The sequence below is a fragment of the Peromyscus leucopus genome, chromosome 12 (assembly GCF_004664715.2).
Source record: "Peromyscus leucopus breed LL Stock chromosome 12, UCI_PerLeu_2.1, whole genome shotgun sequence".
In the NCBI taxonomy this organism is placed as follows: Eukaryota; Metazoa; Chordata; class Mammalia; order Rodentia; family Cricetidae; genus Peromyscus; species Peromyscus leucopus.
Window position 1 is genome coordinate 33,296,570 of NC_051073.1, and position 23,948 is coordinate 33,320,517.

At 36.9% G+C, this 23,948-nt stretch overlaps 1 protein-coding gene across 2 annotated transcripts in view; it reads left to right on the forward strand.

The window, feature by feature from the left end:
• Positions 1–345: 345 nt before the first annotated feature.
• The window catches only part of LOC114709047 (casein kinase 2 subunit alpha' interacting protein), a 90,175-nt gene continuing 66,572 nt past the window's right edge, over positions 346–23,948 (forward strand). For both annotated transcript variants that reach the window (XM_028892671.2, XM_037209665.1), the window contains exon 1: positions 346–560. The gene's annotated coding sequence lies outside the window, so the exon portion shown is untranslated. The remainder of the gene's footprint in view (positions 561–23,948) is intronic.

Sequence of the window (23,948 nt, forward strand, 5' to 3'; positions counted from 1 at the left end):
AAGTATGCTCACTAAAGTTATGTAAAATTTAGTGATTTTATTATACAGTGATTCAATTTATTCATTTTTTTAATCTATAGATATTTCTCAAATAATGGACAAGATGTATCTCAAAAATATTTTTGTAGTTATTTTAAAGCTAGTCATACATTTTTATAACAAGACTGATGTGGTCAGAAGTTGTTTATCCTGACTTACGTTTCAAATACTAGAACTTGACTGGATCACATCACTCATTGTCTGAGAAGGTTCAGTTATATAGGTTTTTATTTCCATGAGGAAACACATTCCAGTGTCAAACTCAAGATTCTGGAACTCACCTCCCATTGTGAAGTATATCTGGAGGTAGGAGTGGAAACGGCCTCTTACTCACACTCCACACCCTCATCTACCATCAGGGAGGGTAGGACAGGAAGGCTCCCTTGGCATCAAATACAAAAGCAATGGGGTAATGGCGATCCCAGACACAAGGATTATTACCAGTGAATATTAAATGAGGATCCTAGGGTCACTCACAGCTATAGGGATGAAAAGAACCGTTCAGCAGCTACAGTGTGGTGGTGAGTTTCCTTCATGTCTTCTTCTGTCAAGAATTTGTCACACTATGTCTTCGTTGTGAAGCATTGTGTTTCTATGTGTGTGTTCATATGTGAGGGTTTTATTTATTTATTTTTTGGTTCTGGATATACTGAAGACAGGTCAGTGAATAATTCTTTGTTCAGGTCTCTGCTTCTGTGACTAAGAGATAAGTTCTCATTAAGTAGATTAAAAGTGGATTTATTAACTTTTATTTCCATGGCATCTGTGTTTTATCTAAACACATACCAAGATTTCCAAAAAAATTGCCTGTATTGTGAATAAACACAGGCAACATTTTCTTATTTTTTATTCCCTGAACAATACTGTGGAACAACCATCAAAATAACATTTATGCTCTATGAGGTATTGTGCATAATCTACAGATGTGCCAATGTAAACGGAAGGATGTGTATGGGTTATATTCGAATGCTGTACTATTTTATATAAGAAACTGGAATTTGTGGATTTCATATCTACTATGATCTTTGAAGAAATTCATCGTAGATATCAAAGGAAGACTTTAAAGTATGTACAAAAAAGGTGCCCATTTCCAATTTCTGTATAAAGAGTGTAAGAGTGTACAATGAGAACTGATATATGTGTAATGATAAAGCCCAGGGCAGAAAGAAAGTCCAAGAGGAAATTCTGAATCATCCACACTTAAACTATTTTCAGCATTGATTTAGTACTCTTCGTAAATCTGTGAACATTGACAAACCATATAATTCTTGGTTAAAAGGAATGTCAACCAGAACAGCTCCCAATTACGGTGGTGAGAACTTACGGGTATTTTCCTAGACGGAGAAACACTTTATTTAGATCTATTGAAGTAATCTTTTTTGTTCCTTTCTCCTTGATCTTTGGGCCATTGTTGTAACTGTCTTCACTCACCATTTTCTGTCCTGAAATAGAAAGCAGATATATTTAGATATTCATTGAACCTGAAGAACTGAATATACATTCTGCTATTTGTGAGGGCATTGAATGGCTTTCAACTTGCTAGATGGAATATTTTATCTTAAATGTGCCACAGAAGCATTTGGGTTCAGGAGGTTTAGAGTTGTAATTGCAACTCATTGAGACTAAGAATTACAGCTAAGTAATTTTCTTTCTTTCTTTCTTCTTCTTCTTCTTCTTTTTTTTTTTTTTATAAGAAATGGGTACACAGATGTATGCTCTGAATACTTACAGAATCTTAATTGCCTGCCGTGAAGTGTGCAGCAGTATTTAGGAGAGTGATTAAATGGGCTACGATGTGGAGAAGGGAAATGTCTAGGAGAGAAAACATTAGCTAGTATCACTTCTGAAGTGTGTGGCTTTCTTCAATTTTGTTAAAATTGTGTGTTTTCTATGTAGAGACTCCTAGAAATCAACTGACTTGTGATTTATGGTCATCGGCTGTCATTCTCAAATCATAGTTGCTATTTGAAAGCCCCTTATTCTTCCCCACAACACACACATGAGCACCAATATCTCTTCCCTGGAATTGCGTTTCTTTATGGTCTCAGTGTTACTGGAGAAGAAACTATTGGTCCAGTTGGGATTTGTGGAGTGTTCTTAATCACTGGTAAATTCAAGTGCCAGCAGCAGGCTGGGTAGGATTAGGCTTTGGTGGCTTCCTTGAACTTTAAGGGCTAATGGATGGCTTCAAGAATTTAACTGCAGCAGCTTTCTGGGTTTTTTTAATTAAAAATATTTTTTTCTCATACAATATATTCTGAGCATGGTTTTCCTTTCCTGATCTCCTCTCAGATACTCTCCACCTCTCCACCTCTTCAACTCCACATCTTTTTTCTTTAGAAAACAGACAAATAAAAAACAAACAAACCAGAAAAAAGAAAACCAAGGAAAAAGCATGAGAAGCACACACACACACACACACACACACACACACACACACACACACACACACATTCACATACACACCCCCCAAACAAACAACAAAACCCATAAAAACCCAAATTGGAGAACTGTAATATATAATAAGTGAAAGACCAGTCAGATAAAAAAAATGCCCAAACAAAACAAAATGAAGAAAAAATTTACGAAAAGATCATTGAGTTCATTTTGTGTTGGCCATCTACTGCTGGGCACGGAGCCTACCTACCATTAAGTGTAGTTTATATACCCCATGAGACTCCACTACAGAAAACTAGTTTTTTCTTTACAAGTTGTTGTCAGTTGGAGATAGCTTCTTGGTTAGGGTTGGGCACTTGTGTCCACTTCCCCTCTCAGCACTGGGACTCATCTGACTTGAATTTGTGCTGCCCCTGTGCATGCTACCACAGTCTCTGAGTTCATATGTGCATCAGTCCTTTGTTGCAGGAAGACACTGTTTCCTTGGAGTCATGCATCTCCTCTGACTCTTACAATCTTTCTGCCTCCTCTTCTGCAGAGTTCCCTGAGCTCTGAAGGGAGGGCTTTGATAAAGATAGCCCATTTAGGACTAAGTGTTCCAAGGTCTCTCACTCTCCTCACATTGTCCAGTTATGGATCTCTGTATTAATTCTCATATACTGCAAGAGGAAGCTTCCCTGATGGTGATGAGCAAGGGACCTATCTATGGTTACAGTAGAATGTCACGAGGAGTCATTTTATTGTTATGTTTCTTTATTATGTCAGTAGTATTTGGTTTTCCCTAGACTCAAGGCCTATCTAGTCTCAGGTTCTTGGCCAGCTTGGCAGTATTAATTGTAATGGGTACCTGTTCCACCTATGACCTTGAGGTACCAGGCCCTAGGGAGTGGCTTCGGGGCTAGCTTAAGATTGTAAGCATGGACCACCACTGTAGCTTGAGTTTTCCGCCTTGCCCACAGTCAGGACAAATCTCTGTTCCCACAGTCCACAGCTGCTCAGACCAACCAAGTAAACACAGAGACTTATATAGCTTACAAATGTATGGCGTGGCAGCTTCTGCTTGTGCTTATAGCTTAATTAGTCATTTCATAAATCTATACTTGCCACGTGTGGTGCATCCGCATCTTCACATGCTGCTGTCTGGGGCGGCTGCAGCAGTCTTCTGCTTTCTGTTTTTATTTCTCTTTGTTAGTCCGCCTATCCTTCCTGCCTAGCCAGCCGATCAGTTTTATTTATTAACCAATCAGAACAACTTGACATACAGACCATCCCCCAGCACAGCCAAGTGCAGACCATCTCAAACACCTGCACTCAGGCCCATGGTTCTAATCATCCTCTATACGGACCTGCTGGGTAACGCCACAAGGAACCCAAGAAGGGCTCCCACAGGACATACAGAACATCCCACAGCACACCACACCTGTTATTTGTGTGTGTGTGTGTGTGTGTGTGTGTGTGTGTGTGTGTGCGCGTGTGTGTATGTAGGGGAGGTAGGTGGGTAGCTTTATCTGGGGATCCAAATTCAGGTCTTAATGTATTTACTACAAGTACTTTGAGAATTGTTATCTTCTCAGCTTCTATTTATTATTTCTTGTTAAGTAGAGGTTTGTATAAAATAGTGTAAGTAATTTGGTATTGTTAAATCAGATTGTTAATACTTGTTAATATTTTGTATTTTGAAGAGGTTTCCATTTAAATGAAGTTTGTGTGTATCCTGTCTTTTTTGGTTGCATTAGCAATTGGTAGACTGTTGTGTTTTATGATAGAACACAGAAGAAATTTCTATATGGCTGCTTTATCTTCCCAATCTAGCTTTTAGAAAATATCTCTTTAGGTCAATCAGTTTTCTTTTCTATTATTAATATTTCTTTACAGGATGACACACAACAAGAAATTTTGGCTTCCATAAGGACAATTTCTATAATGAGTTTGCAGGGTTTAACTTTGAAGATTTATGACTTTTGATAAATCCTAAGAGCTAGAAACTTTGTGGTAGAAATTTAATACAAACTGATTTTTTTTTTGATAGGAGTTACAGCCAAGTTCAAATTGTACTTGAAAGTATTCTTGGAATTAACAGAATCTCCCCTACCCCCCACCCTGCACAGGGTCACCATCCCTTTAATATCTGTTTATCACATTCTGGTAAGACATATAAAATAATTTCTACCACCGACAAACTTTTCTTTGTGGAAAGCATAAATACTTTAAGATTTAGATGTTTACGTATTTGAACTTTCAATGAAAGCATGTGTTTTTTATTTTGTTGAGACATTGTTTTAAAATCCTTTGTTTATTGCCTGAGCTTGAACAATAATTATGGGATCATATTGAGTAGCTCATCAAATATTGGGCAGAAAACATTAGTTTAGAATGTACAGGAGATGAGCCCAGAATTCAAAGCTAATCATGTTTGTTTTGCTTTATATAAAACAAATTGCATACCTATATGGATTCAATATATTAATTCTTAACATGAAAATTTTAAACATTTTAATAATAAAAATCTATACATGTAGCCTATTAATATGAAATCAATACTTATTTAAACAGTGTCTCACATTATGTTAGGAAGAAAGGTGTTTAAATCTATAGGCAATAAGGGCAAGCATGCACATTTCCCATAATAAATTAATAATGAAGGGAGAGATATCATTACCACATTGTAAATTATACAGTAAGTCTTAGGTGATTTATTTAGTATCTTAAACCCAGCGAATCTCACTAGTTGGCAGCAATTTGTAATGCATATTAATTCCATGCTCTAGTCACATCTGAAATAAAAAATATCAGAATAGACTAATTCTGATTTCCTTTCAAATATTATATTTTAATTTCATTTATGTTTCTTTAATCTTTTCAGCAGTCTTAAAGATTTGGAAGATGCTGATTAAAGCATTTCCTCTGATTAATTACATTTTGGCTTTCAACTGTTGTATTTTATTTTAAAATCAAGTGTGCACACATTTTCTGGATTAGAGGAGCATCTGCTCTTCCCGGTCTCTGCAAATATTTATATAAATCTTACTGCCACCCATTCCCTCCAAGTTCTCACAGCTTGGCTACTACTGATTGCATCTCCTCATTAAGCCATCTTCAGGATACAGAGATGTAAATAAAACAGAGGAATGGCCTACATTTTGGGGACATTTGTTTTCATGGCTTTCCAGTCAGTGCAGGCTACTGGATTTTCAGAATTCATTTTGAAATAGTATTTCCTTAACCTCTATTTTGTTTAATTAAATATCAGATTGTATTAAGTTACAAAATATTCTGGATATGATGGGTACGCTCTTACAAGAAGGCATATACTATTTTGAAAATCCTCTATAAAATCAATATGACATAAAGCTTAATATTTATTAGGAAAATTCATGTAACACATCAAGGCTGAATATTTTCTTTTTTATCTTTAATATTTGTTCTTTGCTTTACAAAATATATCTGTGGGTTAAGAGAATATATAAAGGTAGAGCTTTACCATAGGGATGGGATAGTAATACTTTATGACTCTCCTTCACCTCCCTTTCCTGAACTAATTGCGGCTTTCAGAGGGGGGGCGAGCACTTTAATCCAGGGCTTTAGCTTTGTTGCATGCTTTGATACAGAGGGAGAGACATCTACTTGACTTCATTTTACAAATTGTCCTTTGACCACGTAGACTCTGTGGACAGAATGGATTTTTTTTCCTATTGCAAATTTCTCAGACTGAGAATTTTCTTTTCTTGCAGCTTTATGTAATTATGTTCAAAGGGGTTTGAATTAAAATGGAACAGATGTGTCCATCTTTAATTAGGGTGTAACAAATTGTGTTACTGTAAGGCTTTATTAAGTGAAACGCTCATCTCTAGGCCATAATGGGGCAGACAGCTTCAAAATGCTATCAGTGAGCTGAGTGTTGCCCACTTCTCCTAGACTTCAAAAGAACAGTTACAGCTCAGAGGGTGTGCACACAGAGCTGAAGGAATGGTGGAAAATATGCACGTTTGCTTTTCTATTGCTAGTGGCGTGTAAACAATCATTAGAAACCTACCATGAATTTTACCATGAATTCTGAATTTATCTAAATAAGACAAAAATATTGGTCATCACAGATACACAGAAAGAGAAGTGAGAATATGAAACTTGGTTTTAAAAATAAACCACTTTAAAGATTTCCTAAAACTTCTATATTCTTTTTTTAAATTAATATTTATTTTATTCATTTTACATACCAACTACAGATCCCCCTCTCATCCTTCCTCCTGCTCCCCCAAACCCCAACCCACCCCCATCCCCTCCTCCAACAGGGTAAGTTCTCTCATGGGGGAAGCTAAGCCTCATACATTCAGTTGAGGCAGGACCAAACCCCTCCCCTCTGCATCAAGGGTGAGCAAGGTGTCCCAACATAGGCAGTGGGATCCAGAAAGCCAGCTCATGCACCAGGGATAGATCCTGCTCACACTGCCAGGGGTCCCTCAAATAGACCCAGCTACAGAACATTCTTATAAATAGGTGGTTGGGAAATGCTCTTTTCTGTTCAGCTTACAATTTTTTTTGTATCAGCTGGAAACTACTTAGAGACTTAGATGACAGTGTGCCCCCAAGCCCAAACTAAAATCACAAAATCCACACCAACCAACCAACCAACTGAATAACCACCCACCCACCACCCACCCACCCACCCAACCAACCAACCAACCAACCAACCAACCAACCAACCAACCAACCTGACAAATCTTAATTCATGGTATTTTATCACAATAGAAAAGTAACCAATATGGGAAACCACCCCTTACTAGATAAATAGACAGTTCTTCAATTAAATAATGTAGACTGATAACTTCAAAGATGTTTATTTTGCATATTTTGTCAAAATTATCCTGTTAATTGAAAATTCACACATAGATTAAAAAAAAAAAACTGACAGAACTGTTACACTGAATCTCATTTTTCCACTTGGTGTTGGACATGGTTAACATGTGGATGGGTAACTTACCAAGGTATAACATTGTATAGCTAGTTATTTTAAAAATAATTATGTGATAAACTTTATTAGATAAAGAAAATTACTTAATAATGTAGTCATTTCCCATGTCAGATGCAGTGTACTAATTATTTTATATCCAATAGAAAGCAGTATTAAATATGATTCCCAACTTTCTCCATTAGAGGATTAATTTATTAATTATGAAAACATATTAACCACTTATCTTAATAACTACTGAGCTCATTGAAAATGGTGATTATTTAAAAATTTCCTGTTGTGTGAGATGTATTCATCAGTAGAAACATCCTTTGGAGTTGCTGTTTTTTTTTCCCCCTAAGCCCATCATCTATTTCTGCAAGTGTTTACTGAAAGTTTTATACCAAGTCCTGAGTACCCATTTACATAATATTCAGATCTTCTGTGGTGATATTTTATCTGTGTCCCCCAATAATGTTTATCTGAGGATCAGAGGAAAAAGTTAGCCACTATGTTAAACATAGAAGTCAGCAATGGTAGCACACGCCTTTAATCCTATCACTTGTCAGGCAGGGATCTGTCTGGACCTCTCTGAGTTCAAGGCAACACTGGGAATAGAATCATGCTGGTGGTACATGCCTTAAGTTCCAACTCTAGTTAACTATAAAAGTCTGGAGGTTTGTATAGACAGACAGGAAATGACAGAGCTGGGCAGAAAGAGCAAGTGATGTAGCTGGGCAGAGAGAGGAAATCATTTAGAATAGAAAGGAATATAGGTGTGGGTATACAGAAATAGGTCTCTTTAGAGACTGAAGGTCAGTGAAGTGAAGTTGGCTTATGGCTTGTTCTATTCCTTTGAACTCTCAGCTTTAACCCCAATTTCTGGCTCCGTGTTTTTTATTAATAAGACCATTTAGCAATTCGTCTACAATCTTCTCTTTGGTATTTTGTTAATCTCCACAATATGACAATTTATCACAGTGCTTTTAATGTACCCTTCTTTGCCATTAATTCAGCAGTTGGAATTCTGTGGTTTAGCTCCAAGAATAAACTTCTGGATTTATTCTAATTTTCTATAATTCTATTTTTTTATTATTTCAGTCACATTTATTCTCTTTTTCCTGTCTGATTAAGAATATGTACATTTAAAACTAACATATATGAAGGTAATTTTGGACCAATGTACCAATATCTTCACCCAGTCTCTGAACAAAGACAAAGGAATGAAGAAATTACCCTTGGGAAAAATTTGCCTTAATTTAACTTTTTTATTTTTGAGTGCCTTTCTTGCATAATGAAAATTTATTTTATTTGACCATAATAACAATAATAATTTATTTTATTTGACCATGTATGTTACACATAAGGTATGACATGATCATGTGAAATATACTCCTGAGATTTTAAAGAGACATAAAGGCTTTTATATTTTATAATTTGGTAGACGTTTTTATAAAAAAAAAGTCTAATTTGAAGGTGAGTTCATAGACTAACCTGTCATTTGTGAATGAGAAAGCAGGCTGAATGAGTCCATTCTCACAGTCCGCACACATTTGTGAATGAGAAAGCAGGCTTAATGAGTCCATTCTCAGTTCCACACACATTTACAGGAGAGATCCAATCAGGAGGTCTCCTGCTGAACAATTTATCAGTCTTGATTCAATGTCACACTGAGGTATAAACTTACATATAAAAAATACATTCTAAACTTATTTTAGAAATTTAGAACAAATTCTACTAGCCATGTAAATCCTCCTTCGTGGTAGTTTCCTCTCAAATTTCAACATTTTATCCCCTAATTTCTTTTTTTAAAAATTATTATTAAGAGATTTTCTATTCATTTTACATACCAACCACAGATTCCCCTCTCCTCCCTCCTCCTGTCCCCCAGTCTTCCCACCCAACCCACCCTCCATTCCCACCTCCTCCAAAGCAAGCCCCTAATGTCTTAACCCTACAAGTATTTTACTCCTGGAAAGGCCTTCATCATGTATTCATTCAACAAACCTACACTCATTTAAATGCTGCTTCATATGCAAAAAGTGCTAGACAAAAGGAAACAAATACAAGGAGAATTTTGTAGTAGTCACTGAAGCTAGTCATAGTTTTATAGTTCTAAGGCATTGTGTGCTTATTAATATTTGTCTACCATTAGAGATTGTTATTAGATATGACTCTACCCCTTGTTTGTCACAATTTCTTTCCTGTCCCTGACTTGGCATGACATTTGTTCCTATACCATGGAAGTGCATTGGTAAGAAGGACCTCCTGCCAGCCTAGACCCATGAGAGACCACAATTAAACAGAATCATTCTCCTGGCCAATGGAGGACAAATAGGAGGGCTTATTGAACTACTGATAAAATGAGAGGTTGTCAGCCGGGCGTTGGTGGCGCACACCTTTAATCCCAGCACTCGGGAGGCAGAGCCAGGTGGATCTCTGTGAGTTCGAGGCCAGCCTGGGCTACCAAGTGAGTTCCAGGAAAGGCACAAAGCTACATAGAGAAACCCTGTCTTGAAAAAAAAAAACAAAACAAAAAACAAAAAACAAAAAAAATAGTGCTTTTCTGGTCCTAATCTAATAGGAACTATTAGATTATTTATTTAAACTATTATTATCACATAATTAAACATATATTAAACTATTATTTATCACATAGGTGGCCATAATAGTGAAATTAGTGGCATGATGACCACTTATAGAAAAGTTGCTATTAGTATTTTCTAAATATGCATGTGATACAGAGTAGGTGCCACTGATCTATCAGCTTTATTTAAATGGTGAAGAGAATCTTGGAAGTTGAGGAGTTGGGGAGCTAGTGAACTGCAAGACAGGCATGTCAGGTAGAGGCAGGGGGCTGTGACAGGTGACTGTCATCTGTTAAGAGAAGAAAGGCAGAAGAATGGAGACTGGGTTATGTGGCTGTCACCTGTAAACGCAGAACTTTGGCAGAGCAATGGGTTAGGTGGCTGTCACTTGTAAATGTAAAATACAGATGATATGAGAAGCAAAGCTAGAAAAGTAGGCAAGACCTGAAAGAAAATGGTGCCATTTGCCTTGCTAGGAGGTAATTATTGCCCGGATTGTTGTGGAGAAATGTGTTTTAGGGTCAAATTGACATTTTAGGAAGACGAGTAATGTAGCAGTGAAGAAAAGTGACTAACCAAAAGTGTGAGATTGGAACACCACTGAAATAATGGATGGACGTGACTTCACAGGATTTATTTATGTTTTTTAATGTCAGTGATGGAATGGATGTGCTGGTCCACTAATACTCTACCAGTTGCCGAAAGCCAACTGCTCTTAGGGAGAATAAACAGGACAGAGAAAAAAACACTGGCTATGATGGATGCCTAAGAAGGGCAGGATGTGATCAGGGGACGACAATAGTACGGGTATAGACGATGGCAAAGCAAGATACCTCTTGAGTCTTTGTGGCAGCTGAGAATGAGGGGTCATTGCTGGCATATGTGGAATGATTTTGGTAGATGGTGGAGGATCAAGGCAGATTGTAAAACGATGTTAGAAGCAAGTGTAGGTAGTAGTTTCCAAAAATTTGACTGAATGCAACAGAAGCAAAAATGGGTTCACAGAGTGAAAAGACTTATTTGGTATTTGTTTTATGATGGGAGTGAGTCAAACATATGTGTGCCTGTGCTGTTCTGAGGCCCAGAGAAGTAGAGCATTTTCCCAGGGTCAGACTTTAAAATGGCCTGTCTGGTCGCCACATCTGTACCTACTGCAAGGGAACTGACTGGTATCTATTGAATGACTACGAATCTCTGAGTTCAAACATTTCTACTCACTTTCAAGGTACAAAGACTTAAGACACAGTTCTTGGTTGACATTGACCTTCTGCCATATTGGTTTTTAAAGTGTTTCTCTAATTTTCCTCATTTCTTTTTTAACTCATGGGTTATTTAGACAAGTGTAGTATTTTAAGTAATTGAAGACTTTCCAGATATCTTTATTAATTTCTAATTTATTTCCATTGTGGTCAAATAATATACTTTTTTTATGAGTTTTGGAGACTTGTTTTATGACTAGACTGCGGTTTGTTTTGGCAAACACTCTGCTTTTGAAAAGAGTGTGTAGTCTGGTATTGCTTGGGGTGTTTCACAAATATTCTTTCACACTTTTGTGTTCAGGTTTCTTAATGTTTCCCACAGTTAATTTATACTGTGTCATTTTTATATTAGTTTTCCTTTTTGATTTTTAACGTTTTCTTAATTAGGTTGCCAGTTTACTAATCTTTTCCTAAAATGTTTTGTCTACTGATAATTGATAATACTATTTATGGCATTTTAATCCTTATAAATTAGATTTGGCCCTCATTTTTTATATCTTTATTATCTCTAGCTCACAATACAATTATAAACATTTTACTGGTATCTGATAATTCTAACATAAATTGTTCATTCTAGCTCAGTTCTGTTTTAGTTACTCTTGTTCTTATGTTGGCATGCTTCTTGAGTGTTGGTAGGTTTGACCAACAAATTCTATTGGAAGCCATTAGTGACAATTTACTCTTCTACTTCAGAAGAACTTTTATGTCCCTATGATTACTCTTGATCTTCAATCTGGGATTTATTTAAACAAATTAATTAGGCTTATTTAAGTGAATTAACTAAGCTACTGCTTCTGGCTTTTCCTTGTATGACTTGTTCCAGGGTTATTTTACCCAGTCAAGGGTTAATTTTTCCTCATTAATGAAACAGTCTTTTCTGAGCATCCTACTCCATTGCTGATGAGTCTGCCTGTTGAGGAAAGAGCCCCTTCTTGATGTTATGTTAGTACCAGGTATGTTCCCAGGGATTTTTCGCTGGCTTTGGATAGTTTCTTCATACATGTACACATTTTCTCTGTGTAGTGTTTAAGGAGATCCTCTGTAGACTTTCAGGGTTTGGGTTCTAAATGTTTCCCTCCCCTCTGATATTGGTCCATGGACTCTAGCAGGTGCATTCTCCTGCACCCTCAGGCTCTAATCCCTCAACTCAAGGAGACTCTGGGCTTCTTTCCTAAATTCCTCTCTGAGAACTCTTATCAGGTCAGGACACTAAAAAGTTTGTATGGCTCATCTCATTTCAGGAACCATTGGCATTTATTGACTACTATCCATTGTCTCAAATGTCCTTGTCTTATAGCTTTTATTTTTGTTATTTAGGGGTTGGGTGTTGCTTTATCTAGGATAATAAATCTGGTCAGTGCTGCTACATTTTGAGTGGAATAAGAAGGTTCCACTAGACTGATTTATAATTTTGACACATCTAAGGACATTGTATGTAGGCTCCCATTTATGCTGTCTCCCTAAGTTTAAGAAGTTTTTTGAAGGCTTTGGTAAAATCTGAGAAAGGAGTGTGAAAATACAGTGGAAGAAGATAACTGGTATAGAAAAAGTCTTGAAGCAGTATAATTTTAAAATTTCCGTAGAAAGGAGATAATAGAGGATATTTGAATAACATGGTGAAAGATTGCAACATACATGGGTATTCTTTAGAGCTTTTCTAGTAATTGACAAGCAAAAAAGCTCTTGAGCAATAGACACAGTATAGTTGCTTTAGAAAGTATCCAATTTATGGTAATATTCATTGTTATAGTGAAATATTTTTCCATCATTTTCCAAAGTCTTGGTATCAGATAGAGAAGAGATTTAGTTAAATTTATTATGTATTATATTTAAAAAAGAAAATAATAAAACACAGATTTTAGGTTGATTATGGAAAATAAGAAGAAAATTAATAAATCCAGGAATAAATGAAGTAGGCAATGGGTAACATTTATTTCGAACCTACTGTGTGCGGCACTCTCACTGTGTTTCACCTTCTGGATGATCCTAGATTCCCTCATTGCAAACATATTAGGCAAGGTACGGGCATCCATTTGGTTGAGCATAATTCCATTTTCTTTAGATGAGGAAATCGAGGCCTTTGCCCAAGTTTACACAGTTAGGAAGTGACTGATGGAGGATGTGGGTCCAAGCAGCTTGATTTAAGAGCCCACATATGTAACCACTGACTACCTTGCCAATGAGTTTAAAATGGGAATGGGTAAAAATATGCAAGTGAGCTGGGAGGATTGGGGGTTGCGGTCAGAAAGCAGGATATTAATGCTAAAGATGCCAGAGACGGAGCAGTTTGGGGCGATGCTGGACCTAAAGTGGGTGATGAAAGTCGAATTGAAGCAAATGTAATTGGAGTTGACCATTTGAGAACTTTTAGGCAGTTTTTGATGATTCATGTTCATAGACATTAAGTGCACCCATGGTAATGGCTGAATTGGAGTTAGAGGGTAGACTAATAAAATTTTATTTTTGTAACTAGCCATTGTTGATGATGTGGTGTGGTTTGGTATGAGAGTGAATGAATCCACTCATTGTAGACCAGAGTAGAAAAATATAAGTTTATTGAGTACTCTACCAGGAAGAAGCGGGCAAGGATGGCAATAAAAGAATCACCTGGCTGCCAGCTCCTCTCTGCACAGCCTTTCTTGAAACCTTTTTCTCCTCTTGTAGTCCCATTTCTAGTTTCATGACACATAGTCACACTGACTCTGTAGAAACTTTTCCATGGAAGGTATCTTGTTTTTAGTTAGAGTTTCCATCAAGCAGTTCCTGCCATGCAAATGAGGGTGGTCCTAATTGGTTGATGTTTGACTCTGGATATGGGGGGCAGCCTACACCAAAGTTACTCTTTGGATGCTTAAGTCAAATAATTTTAACACTGGTTTGGCTAGAAAGGGGTCACTGCTTTCTGTTATGTACCTACTGGGGACACTTCCTGGACCAGTCTTTCATTGTGGATAGTCCCTAATCATGACCCTTTTTCCCCCCCAGTCATGAACTTCTCTCTACAAATGGTTTCTTCTAAGTCTTCAAAAAAAATTCACAGTCCCATCATTGGACAACTTGTTCTATTGGGAAATAAGGGTTGTCTGGTATCTCTGGCTACCACCCGACTGTAAATGGATATACCTGCTTCTTTACTGTGTATTGTTTGTTGTCTCTCCTAAATAATCCAGAGTCTTCCTCGGGGATGGTTTTACTGTTACTGGGACTTAGTGTCTTTGAACTATATGTTCCTTGACTTGACACTTCACTGGTGGAAACTTCAATATATTCCAGGCTTTCTGTATTGTCCTCACCCAAATACTGAGCAAGCAACCCAGAAACTGATTCCACAATCTTTGGTGCATCAACGTATAGCTGTCCTGGTGATTTTTTTTTCAGATGCCTTCTTACTTTTTACATTAAATAAAAAATTATGTCTTTGTGTTCATGCACATGTGCATACATGTGTGTGTGTGTGTGTGTGTGTGTGTGTGTGTGTGTGTGTGTATGTATGCCCATGTGCAGCTTGCACACAGGTGTGCTAGAGTGTATGTGTGGAAGGCAGAGGACAACTAGTGGGAATTAGTTCTCTCCTTCTACCAGGTGGGTCTTGGGGATAGAACTCAGGCCATCCCATCGACTCTCGCATGCCAACTTAAAATAGAAAAGCATATTGCCACTATTATTACTAACAACATGCTTTTAAAGAGGCTTATTTTACATAAATTTTCTGATGGAGTTTCGAGGGGAAGGTGGTACACAATATCAGTGTGAGAAAGGAGTCCTTTATCAGTTCCATGTTGTACCCCATAGGCTTACAGTATGGAATTCAGTCCCAAGGTCCCTGCATTTTGGCAATATTTTCTTACTCTGACTTGGTTTAATGTGGGTTTTCTGGTCTGTAGCATTTATCCTTCACTGGAAAATTAAAAAAAAAAAAAATCCTCAAGGGTCTAGTTTAATCCTTTCTTTTAGGAGGTGTTACAGATCCGCTAGCTTGTGCTGGGATGTGGATTTCTTGTGGTGGCCGGGGGGCTTGGCTTAGATTCTTCAGTGGTTATCAGTGACAGGACAACACTGGCATTCCAGCTCAGGGTGTGTGACACCCAGCTACTGTCACATCTGGGAATCATGCTGTCACCAAGTTCTATCACCACGTTGAGCTGACTGAAAACCAAATTATGCTGGCCTGGTGTAAAATCCACCTATAGGACAGTAAATTAGGGAGGGTGGGAAACTGGTGTTTTTTTTTTTTTTTTTTTAAGCTATTTAATGTTTTTATGTCAACAAGTCTTAAATCTTGGTTATTGAGTGAGTCTTGAAACTAAAAGCAAAATATTTCCCCAAGCCATAATTTTGTGCTCCCATGTTTGTTTTAGTTATTTTAATTGGGGTAGTAAAGTGATCACCGTTTTCTAGGATTAAGAAAATGAAATGGGTGGTGACTACCCTGAAGTGGAGGAAAGCAGAAGTGAAGAGTGAAACTGCTTATCTGAGCCGATGCTAAGGGGAAGGAACTTAAATAGAGCGTAATTAATCTTGCTGGGTGTGTGTTCTTGTCTCGAGTCTAGCCTGCCCCCGAGTCCTTGTTATTGAGGAGAGAACTATTCAGTTCACAGGGGGAAAGTCAGCGGCACCGGGGAAGCTGAGTCTTCCTGTACCAGTTGTTCCCCGAGCTTCCCTCAATGGCGGTTTAGTAGATGTCCTCGGCAGCACGTGCAGAGAGGATGCAGCGGCTGGGATAATGAGGGGGGTGGCTCAGTGCCTGGTGAATTTCATTTTTCATGCTTTATTGCTCCGCAATATTTGCAATTTTAATGGAAAAAGTTTTTGAGATAGAAGATGTTCTGAGCAAAGTCCACATTGCTTTCCTACTTTTCCTTAATAGCTCCAAGTCTCAGTTTTTAGAACTGGCCTTTAACTTCGTGGCAGGCAATGCTTTGGATAGCAGATTCCTAAGTCTAATCAGGCTAATGTAAACCATTATACCAACAAAGCACACGCTAGCCTTGCCTCACTCGTGAACTATCCACTTGATGCTGCTGAATGCTAAACAACGTGAAGCAGTTCTGTGTTATCGAAATGATTTGTTTGGTTTCATGGGCATATGATCCAGTGCTAATTTGAAGAGGCTTGTTCCCAAAAGCTCACTTGGATAGCATTTATTAAAAATGCAAGTCTTTTGACTAATGAATGGTAAGATGATAATATTTTGTCTTTCTTCCAAGTAAACAGATTGGATTCCAGGAATTTGAGTGACGGAAACAATGACCTTTAAATTAGTTTTCAAGTGGTAGAACCCTTTCTGCTGTGAAAATGCATATACAAATATCTTGGAGAGCAGGAGTCTCCCAGGAATGACGAGGAGGAAAAGAAGTGATGAGCTAAACAATATGGACTTCGCATGGCATTATTAACATTTCTTTCTTAGAAGTAAATAGTTTTATAATCTATGCTTGGGGGAGGTCTACTTTAATGCAGAAAATGTTATTGTTAAAACCCCTTCTAGACAATTTGGGATATCTGTGTAATTTTTTTTTTTCAGTAAAGACTCTCCTGTTGAAGGCCTACTAGGTGCTGGGGCTTGTTTGGGGCACTGGAGACATAGTTGTGACAAGATAGTGTGTGTCTGCCTTGAACATGGCATTCTTGCTGGTAAAGAGAGATAATGAGAATAATAACTAAGAGATTTATTTTTCTTATTTTTCTCTCCTTGTTAAATTCCTTTTGCCAGTGTGCTTATATGTGTGTTTATATTAGTTTTGTTCTGCACCACTAAACATCCCCTGCATCCAGTTTACTTTGTAACTGGAAGATGTGTTCTAGGAGCTATGGGAATTTTGCAAATCATGTTCCAAAGGCTAGGAAGTGACTGTCCCAAAGTATCTCATAAAGTGGTAGCAACTTTCTTAGAAGCCCTGTGGACCTCTCAAATGCCTCCACATCATTGAGGGTAGCACTCTCGAGATAGAACCCGGAGAGGAGAATAAAATTTTCCTTTGGTAAATCAGCTCCGCCTTTGATGTATTTTGGAAAGAGAGTTTTACTGTCCCAACTCCCCAGAGACTCATGGCTTGCAAAGCAGAAGGAAGGGAATAAAAACAAATTCATAATGCTTTTGGAAAAGAAGGATGGAGTAAAACTGATGGTAAGGCAACCTAATGGTCAACACAAGAAAGAAATTGGTTATTGGTTATAAGCTTCAATACAAGATTATTGATTATAAGTACTCATACTGGAGCATTGTGAAAAAGACTAGAAATAGATGAGGCCAGATATCAAGGCTGAGTATAGATTATGTAGAATCTTGTAGGATATTGATTTTGAATTCTACTGTATTTGAAAGAAAATTATATTTTGTGTTTTTAAGTGCTTATATGTACAAAAAAACATGTGTGTGTGTGTGTGTGTGTGTGTGTGTGTGTGTGTGTGTGTGAGATCAGATCATTCTTCCTGCAGAATACAGTTTCAGACACTGGAAAATAATCAAAATCCATAATTCTGAAGGCCTGGAAATTAAATGCTGACACCAACTTAAGTCCAGTTTCCTACTGGAATATTAACATTCTGAGGTAGAATGGTAAGGGTTGTGGCTTTTGTTGTTGACAATCTGAAGGCTGTAATTTCAGAGGAGTAGAATCATTGTGTATCAGTGGTAAATATTAGAAGCAGGGACACTAAAAAAACAAACAACAAACAAACAAATCTGAAATCCACAAATCAGAGAATAAAATCTTTATCTCTGAATGACTAGTGTATATGATGTGTGCGCTTAATTCAGAGAGCATCGTGGAAAAGGAAGGAGGAGATGTGAATTTGTTGGTGAAAGACATGACTGCTTCTAGTGAGACATTGGAGTTTCCTCTTGGTTAAGTGAATCCTATAGTCTGCACACAGCCTGGGTGGCAGAAAACAGAAGCCTATTAGATTGATTCGTCAGAGGACAGAATTATGGGATAGAAGACCAACTGGAAATTTACCGGGGGGGGGGGGTGTCTACAGGCAAGAAACCACCAAAAGGGTGAGCCTCATAATCTTGAGTATAAACTCAGCTGAATTCCTTGGCAGACGCCTAAACAAAATAGGCATGGAAGAGACCACCAGGGGGCCAGGCTAAAACAGCAGTAACTAGAAGCCAAGAAAGCTTGGCAGTGATATGAGCTTCTTTCCACACCGTGGGGGAGTTGGATTGTAGTATTAGTTCACATGAGTTAGTCTCTTACTAGAACCCAATCCAATGATTCCCAAGAAAAAGAGAAGGACTTCAGTGTCTCTAATATAGAATACCTGTTATTGAGAGAATGCTTGTGCTTCATTTATCCACAGCTTCTTATGTGGAATTCCTAACTTCCACAGTCATCAAGGACCCAAAGGGTTACTTTTTCCATTTCTTCTATTTCATTCTCCAATGTGTTAACATTGACCATTGGTCTATATCTGTTGAAATGCAGTATTTCACTGAGCCTTTTAGATGGAAGTTATTACTCCTAAAGAAACAGTTAATTGAAGGCAGCCACGAGGTAGTGTTGATCCCATATGGTTGTTTTTTTTATAAGGTGAAACAGAAAGCTAGCACTTTTTTTCCTCCTTGCAGATGTACAGAGAAAAGGGCCCGTAAGTATGTAGTAAGAAGATGGCCCTCTGCAAGACCCCCAAAACCTTCCCCAGAAATCTAATTAGCCAGCATATTCATCTTTAAATTATAACCACCAGAACTGAGAGAATAAATTTCTGTCATTTTATCCACCTATTCTGATGTGCTTCACTGTGATTGCCCAGGTATCCTACCTACCATGACAAGTATGCTGAGGAAAAATGCTAGCCACAGAAATAAAATGAAATGTGGATTCTAGTGCAGGGAGAAATTCTTAATGCAATATGATTACAATTAGTTCAGATGTTAAATTATCACAGACATTAAAGATGATTTTGAGATTACTCAGCAAATGAAAGTGTGCTCAAACAGAGCAATGTGTCTTTAATGCTTGAACAGAAATGAAATTTTAACAGAGAAATGAAAACAAAAATGTACTCAAATGAAACTTTTTTTGTGTGTGTGCACATGTATATATGTGTGTAAATATGTAAATATGTGTGTATGTGTACTTTATGGGCATGTATGTGGTAGCCAGAGGCCAACCTCATGTGTTGGCTCTTAGGCATTGTTCGCATTAGTTCATTTTTTTCTCCTTCTTTTTTGAGACAGGGTCCTTATTGGCCTTGAACTCATCAAGTAGACCACACTAGCTGAGCAGCAAGTCCTAGGGATCTGCCCCTTTCTGTTTGTGCGGCTCTGGGATTATAACCCAGAAGTGTATAACGAGCCTGAAGTCTTCATATGAGTTTTGAGAATTGAGCTCAGTTTCTCGTGCTTGATTGATACTTTGCCAACTTATTATCACAGAAAGGCCTACAGATGATAAGGAAAAAAATTAAATTGCCTAATTCAAAATAGTTGTTTAACACAAAAGAAGACAACATAAAGAAAAAAGGGAACAAAGTCTATTTGAGACAAATCCAGCTAGGTAATTGTGTTAAATGTTTATGACCATCATAAGATCTGTCACAGATGAAACACCATAATTCAGTGATTCAATGTAAATATTTGTTGAAAGTGAAATGACAGAAATTTATTTGAAGTTGGAATATCTGCATTAACATTGAATTAAGTAGGTTTAACAGTTATTACAAAAGAGAAACATAGTCATTTCATATTGCTAAAAGATCAATACAGGAAGATAAATCAATTATAAACATGAACTCAACTTGTAAAAATACTTAAAGATGTATTAAACTAAGACAATGTATATAGCTTCTTGGTTAGAGGTAGGACCACATTTGGGAAGAAAATAATCAGTTTTTGCCAATGGAGTGTCACTGGGTATATCAACTACACTCCAGGGCAGGTGCTATTCTTAGCAGTAGTTGGCCAACACAAAACAAACAGTGGTATTTTTCTGTACCTTTTGTTTTGTTTTCCTTAGTTTGGGATTTTTATTTTCTCTTTCTTGCTTTTTTGTTTCTATTTTTTTATTTGAGAGAGAGAGAGAGAGAGGAGAGAGAGAGAGAGAGAGAGAGAGAGAGAGAAGAGAGAGAAGGAAGGTAAAGTTAGATGTGTAGGGATTAGGTTAGGGATTTGGGGAAGATCGGTGAAGAGATGGGGAGACATGATTGAAATATATTGTATGAATGAATTTTAATAAAAAAACATGAACTCTAAAAAGAAAAGCTAAGAGAGAAAGTATGGTAGATGAACAGCTATAGTTGCAGTTTATATTAATCTTCAATGTTTCACAGAACAAGCTTATGAATGATACAGAAAATTAGTTGATATTGTCAGATAATCTGACCATGATGATATTTCATAAAACACTCTAATTGACAAGAGTGTAATTTTTCTTAGAAGTACACAGAAACAGAACAGTTTACAAAAGAGATCATACTCTGGACAATGAAACACTATTAATCTATTTGAAAGGACTGATGTCATAGAAAGTATGTCCCCCGACCACAGTAGAACTAAATTATGGATCAATGGGATATCTTGGAAATTCTTATACATTTTGCATGCGATGATTATACTTTTCAGTGACCCTGAAGTAAAGAAGAAATAGAAGGAACTGTGAGAATATCTTAACATGAATAAAACTTAAAAATATGACTTACTAAGATTTGTGAGACTTGGTACTCAGCAGGAAATCTGTAACAGCAAATGCTTCTCTTGGAAAAGAGTGATGAGTTCAAGTCATTCTGAGCTCCTCAAGATGCTAGGAAAAGGGGCAGCAAGGCCAATCTAAGTTACAGAAAGAAGAGTTATTGTAACTATTACTCAGTGAAAATAGAAAATAATGAATAAGAGAAGCTACGTTAAGCCAAACCAGTCCTTTAAGAGAAAAAAACGACTGGGTATGGAGATATGACTGAGCAGTTACGAACACTTGCTGATTTTGCAGAGGACGGATGTACAATTCTCAGCATCCATGTAGGATGCTGCTTAGATGCTGCCTATAATTCCAGCTGCAGGGTGTCTAATGCCCTCTGCTTGCCTCTAAGGACACTTGCACACTTGTGCATGTACTCTAACCTACACACATAACTTAAAGCTAAAAACAATATCTTTAAAAATAATAAAATGATGAATATCTATATAGACATATTAAGAAAAATCAGATAAAGCTCAACAATAAGAATAAAAATCAGATGTAGTACAAATATTACATAGTTTTGCTTCTAATAGCCATATTTGTTAAATGCATCCTGATTATATACACAATGTGTTCATGAGCAAAGACATATTATTCTTTTCTTTGTAGCAAAGCATAATTGTATCAGACTTTAGCCTCAGCTTTTTCCTTCAAGACAATGTCGGCTTCTTCGTAATTGTATGGTGTGACACAAGGATGTGGAAAAATGTACTATCTGCATACAAATATCAAATTTAAAGAATGAGATAATTCCAAACAATTTTGTGGTAGTCACTTGAAAAGATTTAATGAGATAGACAAAATTATTTTTTAAAAAGCCAATTATAAATGAAGAAGAAAACCTAAGTGGTCCAGCATCAATTAAAAACTAGAGCGAAGCCTTTCCAATGTGAGAGTATTGCTCATTGACAGATCACATGTCTAGCACACACAAAGTTCTTGTTTACTCACCAAATTAGGACTAAATGAACAGATAATTTTTCCCAAGGAACTCAGAAAATTTATGGTGTGATTGATCAGATCTTATCAAGCATTTAAAGAACAAGTGATATCAATTTTGTGTAGTCTTTTGGAAAATGTTCATTTACCCGATGCTTAGTGAATGGATCACAGAGAGGCAAAGGCTGAGGCTGGGAAATTTTTTAACAGCCAGTTCTAACCAGGTACATTAAATTGACAGTGAATTAAATTAGTGTTGTAGATGTAACACTGATGGCATTTGCTGAGTGTTGGTAGTTCTGGAACGTAATGGACCAATCAAGATGCCTGCTAGTCTTTGTCTAGACACTATTAAATGATGCAAATGATTACAGTGGAGGTAGCTACAGAGGATGAATTTAGGGACATGGATAAAGGAGCTTTGAAGAATTCTGATTTGCATGTACTGAATTAAAAATGCTTCCACAATGACCAAGTGAAACATCACTTGGAATAGTTTTGTCTGTTCAAGTTCAAGTGAAGATAGGTGTTATCAGTGCCCAGACATGTTTCCATAAGGAAGCTGGATGGGATCATCTGGGCAATAGCTATAGGCTGTGGAGTAGAGGCTTCCTTGGACTGATGCCTGTGGTTAGCTAGTCATTTGGAAGCATATGAGAATAATAGATAATGTGTCTCTCTATTCAGTATTCTTTAGTTCTTTGTAACTCTTCCAAAATGATTCGTATAAACATCTAACTCTTCATTCCATACATCCCTGTTCACTCAAGATGCCATGTCTTCCTGAGGATGACACCATTTCCTCTGTCACTTTCCGTTCAGACTGTCATTTTCATTTGAGTCTTATCTATCATCTGTCTATCTGTCTATCTATCTATCTATCTATCTATCTATCTATCTTCTATCTATCTCTTGTCTGTCTATCTATATCTATTATCTATCTATCTATCTATCTATCTATCTATCTATCTATCTATCAATCTATCATCTATCTGTCTATCTATCTATCTATCTATCTTCTATCTATCTCTTGTCTGTCTATCTATATCTATTATCTATCTATCTATCTATCTATCTATCTCTCTCTATCTATCTATCTATCTATCTATCTATCTATCTATCTATCACCTATCTATCTTCTATCTATCTCCTGTCTATCTGTCTATCTATATCTATCATCTATCTGTCTATCTCTATCTATCTATTATCTATCTATCTATCTATCTATCTATCTATCTATCTATCATCTATCTCTTTATCTCTCTATAATCTATTTTTATCTCTCTCTATCTCTTTATCTCTCTTTATCTATCAATCTATCTAACGAATCCATTGTTTTCTATTACATGGAGCATTCCTTTCCTGTAGTGAGGGCTCAGTTTAGATTTCATCTATGTTATACAAACTCCATGAGATCTTCTTGCCTCCTCAGCCATATGCTATTCTGTTAGACAATTTAATTTTCTCCAAAGCCATTTCATTATGTAAAATGACTTTGATTACTAAATATTATTTTTCCTACTTTTCTCCATTTCTGTATAATGGTGTGTCCTCTATTTTGACCTCTGCCGCTTTTTTGTTTGTTTATTATATTTCTTTCTCCTCAATTTAAAATACACTCCATAAATTCAGGTTCTTGCCTTTCTTTCTTATTACATGTGTGTGTATATGTATGTATGTATGATGTATGCATCTGAGTGTATGTATGTGTGTCTGCATGTATACATATGTATGTGTGCATGTGGGGGCCACATACATCATCATATACATGTAGAAGTCAGATAACAGCTTGCTCCATTCAATTCTTTTTTTCAATCATGTGAGCCACAAGGTAGAACTCAGTTATTCAGTGTTGGTGGCAGGTATTGCAGGTACTGTTGCTCAGTGAACTGTCTTATCAGCTCTGTATCCTGCATTTCTTTTTCTGTATTACCAGCTTTTAGAACAAGGTATATCCGATACATTGTTCATCAAATAACTTTTGAACAAGTGAATCGATATCAAGGCCAGAAGAAACATTAGCCACTTTCGACAGCTGACTTGAGTATTTAACTTTGTGTAGAACTTCAGCAATATTCAGTTTTTTTTCTTTCATGAT